We start from the raw sequence: 11,490 nt of genomic DNA, 5'->3' as shown, positions 1-11,490 counted from the left end.
AGCTTCTCCTGACTTCAGTGGTGGAAGACTTTGAGATCATTGGAAGGGTAGGTGGATAAAAGATATTTTCACCTCTGTTGCACAGGTGAGATCGTACTTGTGCATTTCTGTGGTCCAGTACATAACTGCAATACAAAGCCAAGTAAAAATGCTCTGAGACAGTCAGCTTCTTTTGCTTACCACTCAGTTACACTGTAACATTTTCTAGAGGGAAGCCAGACCAAAGGAAAGAAGATGTGTTATTATATATTAAAACAGTGTTTGCTTTCAGTGGCTGGAACAAGTCTTTCCCAGGAGACCTTCCCACAAGATCTCTTCTCTCTTACAACACTCATTGCTCATGACTTTCACTTGCTTTGTCTTGGAAATTCTAAGCAAAATTTCAGGTTTTCAAAAAAGAAAATTTGTTTCCAAAGATGATGTTATGTGAACCCTCAGACTTAGTTCTCTGCTAATGCACATGCAGAACAAACTTGGATAAAACTCTAGTTATCCTAATGGTGAATGCAGTTGTTCCCATGTGGTGGCTACACCATATTAAACATAATTAATCATATATTGTAAGGTTTCTGTACAGCAGAAAATACCCACTTTTTTTATGGGCAGTTCTGAATTTCTCCCAGGAGAACAATAAACTATGTGTCTCAGCTTCCCAGAGAAAGGAAAGGGTATTAAAAAGTTCTAGAAGTCTTGCAGGCAAAGATTCTCATAGCTTTACTGTGTGACAGCTCTGACAATCTTGCCTGAAAACAGTTCTGCATGTTTGGGATAACACCTGAATCTTTGTGCTTTTGGAGGGAGGAATATACTCAAGGAATTGAAGAGATTTTGAAGAACTGTTTCATTCTCTGAAACTTTTCAAGCTTTCTGGAACTGTTTAAGGGCAAGCCAGCCTTTTTCTGGGAATTACTGGTCTTCTAAGCATGCTCTGACTCTCTTGGTTATGGTCAGAAGTGCTAAATTTAATGTTCAAGTGGGGACAAGGCAGTGATGCTGAAGCACATTCCATTTGGGAAACAAAGCAGAAGTCAGAGATAGATCAGGAATCAAGTAGACCTGAGAATTAGTACCGGAAACTGTCAAAATCTAATACACATTCTCAGCTCTAAAATAAAAATGGAAATATTTCAGGGTTAACTTCTATTTTCACCATGTAGTTTCCTACTGTCTTACACCTCAGAGTCTATAGGAAAAGAATTTGTAAGTGTATGAGAATCAATCCTTTTGTCTTTACCTGCTGAGTGGAAAAAAGCAAGAAATCTGGCTTATGGAAGACATCAGGACAAGAAAGTGAAACCTGTATTAGTAGCTGATGGAGGGCTCTGATATGCCTTGGAGGAACCATGAAATATTACCTTTCTGCAGGAGTTGTGAGAGACCTTCAACTGCTCCTAGGCAGTTCCTGCATTTTCCATGCAAAGAATCCTGTAGGAATAAAAGCTATGCAGGTGCCTACATGCAATAGGAGGACATGGTCCTAATCATACCTCTTCCCTGAATTTGTATGCAGGCTGACATCATTAGTATTAGCTGGTCTGTGGTTTCCCTCCTATCCTGCACTAGGGTGGGAAGTGGAATCCAATAGAAGACAAAACAGTCTGTTCCGTGTGTTTCCCTGGAGTGAGGCACCATGAGCTCCAAACTTTTCTAAAAACAAAAAAGTCCTTTAAACAAAGCCATCTCCCAACAACAACAAGTAGCTTCAATTCCTCTTTGTGACCAATTTCCTGCGGTGAGTCAGTTAATGTCAGTGCCAGAGCAGTAAGACAAAGAAAAATGAGGGGGTACCTGCACTTACCAGCTGTGGTTTAATATGCTGTGACAGTACTTGGAGAGCCTCTGATTATCTACAGCCAAAAAGTGCTCCAAGAGATAATAATTATTTGATGTTTCTGCCAACGTCTTCCACTTTTCAAAGGCAATACATAGAGGCTTGCATTAGTTGTGCTCTAACATGGGATCAGGGCTGTCATCCTGGAACGGAGTGCTCAGAAGTACTTAAGATTTGTCTAATTATACTTCAGATGTTTGAAAGATGGAAGTGGTATTTATCCCTAAACTTTGCATTATGAAACTATCACTTGACAAATTAAAAGTCCCCCTTCTCACATCAAACATTCAGGAAGAGATCAAGGCACTGTTATTTCACTATCTCAACAGTAGCATTACTGTTAGTCATGGCAGTGAAAAATGGATTCTTAAAAGTCTTCTGAGATTCCTAAAAGTGCTTAACAGTCTCTCAGAAACTGAATATTTTGTGCAATTTCTTCCCTAGATTGTGCTGGTTAGCTGTAACTTAGCAGGCCTGGAAAATAGAGACCTAGAATTGGTGTTTAGCCCAGCAATGAAAAAGTCATGAGCTGAGCTCTTTGGAGTTTTGGAAGTTAAGCTGCATGGCAAGCTATTGGTGTTCAATCAAGTTTGAACACTCAGATGGCAGCAGTGACCTTGAATATGTGGTTTCCTTCCTGGCAGAATATCACAAGTAAGGACTCCATTCCTACAAACATTATGTGGGAAGACAGAAAGCATTTCTAAGCCACCAGTGCAAAATAAAAGACTCAGTTCAGCTCTAGAACAAAACGAAATATAGACCTCAGGTTTGTTTTAGCAAAGTCTCTGGATCTGGCTTCTCAGTACAGCTTCAGTGGCTGATATACCCAGGCTGGTACAGCACTCTTTGCAGTTCTGTGTAAGAAAAATCAGATTTCTGAAGAAATTCATACATATATTTCTTCAGTGTGCTTCACAGAACTATGGAGCTGCTGAAAGCCCACAGAAATCCCATGTGTGTGTCACATAGCAGCCCAATCCACTGAAGCCAATGGGACAAAATGGCTTCTATGATACTGTTGCATCCTCACTGATGGTATTAATTCCCCCTATTTATATGGGAGGGGTTCTGTATTTCAGATGGGCATCAACGTATATAGATTGTATAAACTTGGAGGTAATAGAAGTGCAAGTTATCTTCAAAGCTCCTCAAAGCTCTAAATGAGGGCCAGGGGTTTCAATCCTATGTTAGAAACACGAACTCCACTATCTCTAACAAGCTGGGGAAATAAATTACATTTCTGCATTGAATCACTCCCTTCAAAGCCAGTCATGATTAGCCCCAAAACAACTGAGGGATTTCAGCAGGTCCCACAGCCATAATAACCCTCCCTTCAGTTCTCTCTGGTTTTCTTGGGAAAATCTAGTTAACCTCCCCCACATTTACCAGACTGGATTTTGTGGGTTTTGTTTTGTGTTTTTTGTTTGTTTGTTTGTTTGTTTTTTGCAGGCTAGTATATAATACTTATCCTCAAATGCTCAATCAATCCTGAACTAGAACAATAGTGCAATTTTACACTGAAAGCTTAAATTGAAATTTTATCCCCTTGCGAAGGCCCAGCCTAAAGCACAAACAACTGGTTGAATGTGCCCAAAAGGCTGTATCCCGTCTGCTCTCATTCACAGCTTTGAGGCTGATGACACTACCTCTATCCCCAATAGGGCAGCCACAGCCTCCAACAAAAGAGCAAGAAAAGGATCATTTTCTTCAACACTAAATACATTTAACATAATTAAAGAGAATTCTTGTCTTTGTGGGCAAGAAATTTTTTGCTTCTGGATGCCAAGGCCAAATGATGAGGCATCTTACTGCCTATAAAAGAAAAACTCCACTCATCACATGCAGCCTAGCTTTGGTATCAGAACTAAGCTGTTGTATCTTCTAGATCATGTTCCCTTATTTCCCTTTGCATATCATGTCCCTTTCAATACTCTTCAATTCAAAATATACCATCTTCAGTTAGTATCAGTAGGACTGGCTATTTTAAGTAGCATTTCTTCACTGCAGACAGGCTGAGTTTCTGGAGATCTGAAGTGTGGCATGTTTACTGGCATTCAGCTAAGGCCCTATGAAAATGATGTATGTCCTATTTGCTGACTAGCTAATAAATCAGAGCCAATGTCAGTGATCCCACCAACATCAGGCAGAAAAGGCAGTTAGAGAACACCCCATTCTACCCCAACTGTTTTCTGTACATGTATGGCACAAGCAGGCTGCTCCCGGGTCCTGGAGAACCTACACACCCCACATACAGCCCTTGCTCAGAGGAGCCTCTTCGCTCCTTTCCCAGGGAATCGGCTGGAGTTTCTACCATCTTTCCCAGGGTGATCACTTTCTAACTGCCTGTAGAGTAATCTGTCCCCAGTACAAGGTAGTGGTTTTTAGCTCTGTTTGTGTCCAGCCAGGATTCTGACCATCCTATCCCATGCATTTCTTCAACCAGTTCCTTGCTTTTCTCTTATGTGACAGTAAACTGTTTCTTGTCACTTCAAAGGCTGTTCCCTCCTTATTTACCATCCCTTCTTCAGAATCTAAAGGCTGATTAGTTTGAAATACCAGTCTCCTTACCTCTTGCTCAATTTTCAGATGAGTGTTCTGAGCTTCCATATGCAACCATGCAAGTCTATTCCTTTAGCCTCCTTGCAAATCCTTTTTTTCAAGGTCAACTGCTGCTGCTGTGCTGTGATTACTGTCCACCAGTGTGGGAGAGCTTTTCAACAGATAAGAAATCACCCATAACTGTTGTGTTAGCTTACTTTACTGCTGAAAATGATATTTGTCAGCAATGCATAATTAACACAGCTATAGAAAACAACACTGAATTCTATTCTGCCTCATATATCATTGATAGAGCTGTCATCTAAAGCTTTCCTTTTGCCTTTTGTCCCTGGAGATCATGACTGACCTAGAAGGAACTCAGCTTGGCTTTTAGAAATACTGGTAGGTTTGAAGTCATGAAGAAAGGCAGATGGAATGAAAAGAAAATCCCACAGAGCTCTTTTTAGAAAGACTTTTCTAATGACAGCTGGATTTTAACCAAGCCATTGTCTCAGTTTCTGAATGTTGACAGCAGCAACACTTAGCAAGCACCTATATCTGCTCAGATGACGATCTAAGGAACAAATGCTATTAAATTCAGATTCAGCATCAAAAAAAAAAAAAAAAAAAAAGACTTAGGTAGTTATTACTCCTTTTTGAGACTAGTGTCTGTACTTCACTTCAGCAGCAAAAGAAAACAGAAAAAATAAAGCTGTATTACAAGGAAAGAACGCAGAGGAAAGTGGATGTGCTTAAGATGTAAACACAAGAGTCTATTCTATAAAGAAGATTTTGTTGTAAAGGAATATTATAAAGGAAGATGAGATTTTGTTTAAAATCTCCCTTTTCAACATTTATTTATAGGCACTTGGCTACTCCCACGCAGGCACCTTTCCTATTGCCTTCATATACATGGATAAAGGCTTGGGTTTTGGGGCAGGCAACTTCTAAAACTACTTTTTTCTTTCAGAATCACAAGCATTCTTAATCTCTTCAAACTAGAATGCTCCTCCTTTGGAGCTATTTTCTCTCCTCTTCTCTACCACTGAGTGCCCTCCTGCTTTCAGTCCTTGTAATACATTTTTCAGGCCTCCTCTGCTCTTGCTTTCTTGTCAGAATGCAAAGTGAAGTCTGACTTGCTGTCAACTGCACTTTCAATCAAATGACAATTTGGGGTTTTTTTGAACCATTTTCTCATATTTCTTTTCCTTCAATCCAGACTTTTCCCAAAGACTGTCTTACAAAAAAGCAGAAGATAGGATTAGGATTAGGATTAGGATTAGGAAGTATTAGTATCTATGCTGCTGCCCCTGAGTTTCATTGACGCTTTGTCATCTGCTTGAGCCACGTGTGCTACTCTTCAAGAGGGTGCTGGTTCCTTGAAATCTGTCCAAACTGAGAGATACAAGAAGACTATCAGAATGACTGTGAAAACCTATTTTGTCAGGATCTTTGTATAAACTTTATTTTCATTAAATTATTGACATGTTCTGAGTGTTACAAAAGATCTTTCAAAAACCTAAGAAACCCAAGAACCTCATTTATTTGAATCAGGTTTCTCCTGATCATTTCTTTGGACAATGGGAATGATTTTGCTGTTCCATAGAAAGTTTATAGACATCTAACAGCGTTCCCACATTTCTTTTTTGCAATTACACTGATTAGTAAGGAAGGCTGCCTTCTTCACCTAACAATTTCAGAAAAATGGAACTATGACACAGCCTGAACAAATTTACCCAGCTCCAGTTAACAGTAAACTGAATGGTGTTCATTATATCAAGAGTAAATTGGCTACAGCCAAAGACTACAGCAAAGTAGTTCCATTAACAAGTTTATCCTCGCGATACAGTTAAACTGCTGGAATGTGCATTTGTGCTATGTTGCCAGAACAAATTACAGTCTGGTATAAAAGTCACTATTGTTTTTTCTGGTGCTGCAAAAGACTTAAACAGTTCAGAGCTAAATGATCAGAGCCCTTTTCAGATAAACCTATCTTACTATGAGAGAAAGAACTTGATTGTTGGTCAGAGAAAAGGCCCAGAAAAAGGTAAAGTGTGAGGACTGCACTCTAGATCAATCAATAACTTTCTTTGTAACCTGTACTAAGTCATTTGACCTCTTTTCCAGCGAATTTGACTGCAAAACCCAAATGGCTACAGTTTGACATTCAGAACACTTCTAAATCCTGGGTGTTCCAGGGTAGCAAAATTTCTTAGGTATAAATAGAAAATTAATTTGTAAATTCCTAAGAATCAGAAGCTGGAGACTATTTATCAGGGCAAAATAAACATTTCTCATGCTGATAAGAACATGACTGAGTCTTCGTGTTCATAACACAGCCAGCCAGTGAAGCAATGCTGGAAAAAGCAGGGCTTGCAGAGACATTCATCAGCTGGAAGCTCAATGTCAGGTCTTGCTGTAAAACCTACACTCAATGATTGTCAGATCTGGTATCAATGTTATTTTCCAAGAACCTTCAGGTCCCACAAACTTAAGTACTTAATAGAGATTTTGTGGGTAAGGACTACAAAACTTCTTATCTACAAAGATTAAAATAGAGAGTGAAAGCAACTTGCTCAGGGTTATGTAAGAAAGACAACCCATGTCTCCTAATTAGAGTTAAAGCAAATCCAAAACTGGTCAGTCCTTAAATATAACCCCGATTCCTTCCTCTATCCATGAGAAAACACAGAGAGTGGGGAGGAAATCAAAGTATCTGCAAAAGGATAACTTAAATTAGACCATATTTGCTTATTAAAATATCAGAAAGGTGTTGTGTATAGTAGTCAGCACTCAAAAAGTGTTAATAGATACATTAAAGGAATAGATAGAACTATTTGATGAATGAAGAACACAATTCCACCACAATAGATTCATTGTGCATACTGCAGTGTATTATTTTCATGTTGATACAGGCAAGAAAATAAAGACCTAGGAAAACGGAACTTTTTAGTAATGCTGACTGCGAAAGAAAGGTTATATCTGTATGGCCAAAAATAAAAAGTGAAAGAAGTGCTTTTAGAATGAAGATACAAAAGAAACTCATATTTCTGAGGAAAAAACTGGAAAATAAACATGACAGCCATACATATATTTTTATAATGGGATGAGGAAGTTATATGGCTCTACATAATATGTAGGCCTTACTGCATACAAATAGTGTCTGTCTAGTGCTGTAAACTTAGAAATAAACTTCAAATCAATTTCTTACAACATTTTAAAAAAACAAATGCTGGCAGTATCATTTAAAAATTAGCCTACCTTTTGCCTTCTGTTATAAATGAAAATATTTCCTATATCCATTTTCCAGTTTTTCCAGAAAAAAAAAAAAGAAAACCAAACTCTTGTCACCAGTGTGTTTCCACTTTTCTTATTCAAGTCCCATATAGTAGTCCTGAGTCTCCTAGCTGAGTTCCCACATGCTGCCCTTCAGGAGTGCTCACTTATGACTGGCTTACAAGTACTAGGGTGAAAATAGGAAACTCAGTCATTGTAGTAGGGCCTGAGGCCCAAACAACTTTCCTTTTCTTCTTTAAAAATCTCAGACCTACTCTTTTAACAGATTTTAAGAGGCTCATAGCATTTTAAATCTCATCTGCTGTATGGCAAGTGGGGAGAGTGGCTGAAGGATTTTGTGACTAATTAAACAAAAGCAGATCATGAGCATGTCACCTAAGGTTTATGGTCTTGAGATCTGCTGTTTCAAAGGCAGCCCATGGTTACAACAAGGGGCACGTCTAAAGGCAGGCTGCATTTCTCAAATAGTGGCATTGACTCGTGCTGAAAAAAATCTCCATTCTTAGCTCAGCCTCAGAAGAGACAGCAATGGTGTGATCTCACAACTGTTTATGGCAAGAAATCCTGCCTCTCAGTGCACAGTGTGCTTAGAAGGAAAAACAAGCTCAGTAACTATAATGCTGCCATCAGAACAGGGCTGTGAGAAGAATTTGCCCCACTGCAACCTCAGATCTGACACAAAAATCCCAACCATTACATGCACTTCTCCTTCATGTGCTCCTAAAGGAGAGCTCCAGGCACTACAGTGAAGAAAAACAGTCTTTACAAAAATCATAATCTTTCATTTTCCAGGCATAAAGATTGGAACAATTAAGCACAAGAAAAAACTGGGTCTATGCCACATGCAACTTGGAGAACTTGAGCATTTTCTCCCTGTTCCACCCTAACCATCCCTGAGCTGGCAAGATCTGAGTATGTAGAAAGAGTCTGCAACCATTTCTTTTTGAACTGAAGATAGATGACTGCAGATATGTCTTTCATGTCTGCATGTTGGCCTCCTACCTCTGGCTTGCCTGTCTGCCTGTGACTGAACCTTGTAAAGAAAAGTTGTAGAGTCTTCTGCCTATTGCTGGAGAGTTTTTTGCTACATATGAAACTGTGATTTCATGTGTACAAATGCACTTCCTCATAAATATGAAACTCTAAATTTGGGTGGATGCTCAGCTAGGCAGCAAAAGAGCTGCTGTGAAGGTGCAAAGTATGAGAGCTTCTGAGGAAATCTTATTGCAGAGGGCAAGGGATCCATTCCTGCCTGTCTTTGACTCTTGCATGACTGCACTGAGTTGCATTTTTCTTAGCTAAAAAGATAGAAAGGCTGCACCTGTCCCTGTTGGGTAAAGACCTGGACACAATTGTCAGAAGTCTCCAGAAACTTGGTCAAATGCACAGGAATCCTGCTGAAACTGGACAACTTGTGATGAGTCTGCTGAACACACAATGTCACACAAGATCCACAACTTTTGGCAGCACTACTCTTCTCTCTTAATGTTTTCAATTTAGAAACAGACAGTCATATCCTGTAGCATCTTTAGGTTCATTTTCATATCTTCTACTCTCACACACAGAGATAAAAATGAGACTTGACATTTGTGCAGGGGAGTTCTACTGCAGATAAAAAATTCAATCATTTCTGGCAGACCTTACCATTCCTAACTTCTCAGAAGGTTTGGAAGTGACCCGTTACACTTCCTTCAACCCTACTCTAGTAAATAAACTGATGCAACACTTCCCGCTTTAGCCTGGCATCATTAAATGCTTGCAGTGCTGATTTGTGGAGACAGAAATATGGTTATTAAAGTTCAAATTAATATCTTACTTGAGAAGCACAATCAAGATGCTCTCTGTATAGGTTTAGATTTTCAACTCTTGAAGAAAGCTGATGAGTTCTAATATCACTGTCCTTCACTATTATCAAGCTGCCCATGTGTCAAAGCACAGTATGACCATTGGAAAACTCTGCTTGCCTTGTCACTGCTCTGTGTACTTAAAAGAAGAAAAATAGAGTGTCTTTCAATTTAGCATCTCTAATCACATACAGTACAATCAGACTATTGTTGATAAGGTTTTTACTGTGGGCATTTTTCCTTTGTGTTTGGGTTTATAATTACAGGCAGAACCTGCTTCCCTGTGCTTTAATGTTCCAAAGGCCTTGAATGAAATCAAAACACAGCTGCCTTGTTCCAGTGTGCTGCTTAAAAATCCTTCTTGTCCAAACTGCTGGTAGAACCTGATACCTTTGGTAGCACTGAAAAGTGCAGCGATATGGAGAATGGGGAAAGGGAATCAAGTGCTGTACAAGATAAAAATCTGTATTTAATAGAGAAACTGAACCTATGTGGCAAATACTACAAAGTTCTTAACTGCTCACAGGCTAAAGCAGGAACTCTGGGTAACTAATAAACAGGACTGGAAATTCTCCTGGATGAGATGGAACAGTCCAGTCTCTGTTGTTAATTTGTATGACTGAAATGTAAAATCAACCTATGACTGGTAGGGCCTATGGAAAAGACCTGTGCAGAAGTCATCAACCACTCTGAAATTACTGAAACCTCATGCACCAAGGAATACACACATGAGTCAGTTCACTAATATAACCCCATAGAAGGTACTAGTGAAGGAGTGCTCATCCTGGAAAATTATAATGAAACACTTCTTTGTAAACATTCAGCTTAGTAAGAAACTGATTTAATGGTTAGGCATGTATACCATGTTAGAAGATGTATGCTGGATGCCTTCTGCAGATGCAGAGAAAATACCGTTTTCTTACACCAAAACCTTACACCAAACTGCTTTCATCATGAGCTAGGGTTTTTTTAAACAATAGAGAAGATTAATCACTGAATTAGAAGCTGAGACTAGAAGCCTTTATCGGACCTCCTTATGTTCCAGTATGACAAGCATTTGTCAAGATGAGTTTTATACCTATAGACATACATAAGAGCCTTACGTCACAAGTACTATTATACCAAACTTAAAGAAATTATTATTAGAAGAAAAATTGAAGACTGAAGATTAAGAATGCAAATTATAAAGTTTCCAGGAGGTATTTATTATGTAGCAAAAACCTCTGATCCTCCCATAATCAAGAAAATAAACTATTTTGCTAAAAGTCTGGTTTAGCATAAGAAATAAATGAAGAATGAAAATAAGCATTAAAAGGGGACTAATTAATATAAATTAGAAGTTAGCAAATACATACAGCTGATAAGGAAAGCAGAAGATTATAGAGAAATCTATAGGTATCAGGATGAAGAACATAGAAAAGATTTCACAACTGTATTTGAAACAGAAGAAACTCTCTTGGTGTAATAGTTCTACTTCTGGATGGATTTAATCCTTCTAGAAGACTAGTTGAGGAGAAATTCTGCCTGCTGATACTTGTTTCTAATGATGCTTGGAAGAATACGGAATTTTCAGAAACTGGAAGAGAGACAATGTTGAGTGAAAAACCACTGATAAAGTACATACTTACCAGGGATAAGAACTAAAAACTTCCTGGATTTCTAAAAGCTGCAGTCAATAGGAATCATAACTGGTTGAGGACATTTCAAGGGAAAATTATCAGTCATCAGTTTTCCAGGACTGGATGCTATCCCACACTTTCAGAAAGAATTTTCATTTGAAAAAAAATATAAGATCACTTTGGTGGATGACACAAAATTAGGGGTGTGGCAAGTAAAAACAAAGGTAAGCAGAGAACAGGCACAAATCACTTGGGTGAGGCGGATTCCTTCAAACTAGAAATTTAAGTGGGTTTAGATGAACAGAAGGAGGGAGAGTTTCCTAGAAACAGCAAGTTTGAAATGGACATGGGTCCAAGT

This window comes from Accipiter gentilis, chromosome Z (genome assembly GCF_929443795.1).
Source record: "Accipiter gentilis chromosome Z, bAccGen1.1, whole genome shotgun sequence".
NCBI lineage: Eukaryota > Metazoa > Chordata > Aves > Accipitriformes > Accipitridae > Astur > Astur gentilis.
Note: the sequence above shows the minus strand (reverse complement) of the source record.